The sequence below is a fragment of the Octopus bimaculoides genome, chromosome 15, assembly GCF_001194135.2.
Source record: "Octopus bimaculoides isolate UCB-OBI-ISO-001 chromosome 15, ASM119413v2, whole genome shotgun sequence".
NCBI lineage: Eukaryota > Metazoa > Mollusca > Cephalopoda > Octopoda > Octopodidae > Octopus > Octopus bimaculoides.
In genome coordinates this window covers 38,250,980-38,252,342 of record NC_068995.1, presented here as the reverse complement: position 1 = coordinate 38,252,342, position 1,363 = coordinate 38,250,980, and the positions used below count along the sequence as shown (strand labels likewise).

The window sequence follows — 1,363 nt, the reverse complement described above, 5'->3', positions numbered from 1 at the left end:
ATATATATATATATATATAAGGGTTGGCGAAATTTGAATGTAGATTACAGACACACGGTACTAACTTTGCGAACCAGCAGAGGTACGCGTTACCCATGTTGGGAACCACATGGCATAGACAGAAAATCGATAAAGTGAATTTTTCCGTTTCATTTACGGTACATAATTATATTTCATTTTATAAATAAGCAAATGTGCGCTCATCATAATGGTAGGCAGTGGCTTCCAGCTAGTCTATTGGATAGAGTCTCATTAAGAATCGCTCTATGTCGCATTCATAAATATCATATGCTCTGTAGTTTTACTTAATTTGAATGTTTTCTGTATTAATTTCTGAATTTATTTTGTAATTTATTTGACTCCATCTGTCTGTTTCATATTTAATACATCTTTAGTAATAAATGTTCTGTGATATTTGAGAATTCTGTTTCCAGTTTAAGTATTCCTATTAAGTTATCATTGCGCGTCTTCGTTTTATAATTTCTGCTTGTATTTCATATACTTGTAAGAGATTTTTTTTTTTTTTTTGCCCAAATTCATTGTTTATTCCCAAAGTAGCAGTGTTATATACAATCTTAAATTTACTATTCCAACTCCTATTTATTTTGCCTACCAAAACCTATGAATTGTGTTACGGTTCTTTGAGGTAGTTGAAATTAAGTTTAAAAAAATGTTCTTTATAAGATGGTGAGGTAGTAGAATCATCAGCACAGGAGACAAAAGACCTTCCGAGCAGGGTTCAAATTCCGCACAGATTGATTTTGCCTTTCATCCGTTCAGAGTTGATAAAATAGGTACCTCTTGAATACCGAGGTCGATGTAATCAACTTAGCCTCATTACTGAAATGGTTGGCCTAGTGCCAAAATTATTATTATTGTTGTTGTTTTACTTCTCAGAGAGCTCGATCTTGTTTGTTCTGGTAGATTCTATGAGAGCGGACAGCAGCCTGCTGTCAAAGGTCTCACAGGGTCTCTTTGCGCACATTATAAGCTTTGCTACTTGGTTGTTAATTATCGCGGGAGACATTCATCATCCAAGTACCAATTTCAAAATCCTAGCTGTCCCCAGCAGCGCAGTTGTTTCGGTTTGCTCTGCTCTAATGTCAATTCCGATTTCTCTGTCGTATTTCTCGAATTAGGTTGTTAATGCTCCAAGTGCCTCTCCAACTACAGGAATGAGTCACTCTCCTATTAGTCGACATTCTTGCAGTTTCGTCTTTTTGTAGTCTGTAATTTTCAATCTTTATTATTATTATTATTATTATTATTATTGTTATCATTATTATTATTATTATTATTATTATTATTTTTTTTTTTTTTATTATTATTATTATTATTATTATTATTATTATTATTATTATTA

At 32.4% G+C, this 1,363-nt stretch overlaps 1 protein-coding gene across 1 annotated transcript in view; it reads left to right on the top strand.

Annotated features, from left to right (window-relative positions):
- Positions 1–1,363, top strand: part of LOC106869988 (acetylcholine receptor subunit beta-type unc-29) — a 23,043-nt gene that overhangs the window by 16,034 nt on the left and 5,646 nt on the right. The window lies entirely within an intron of this gene.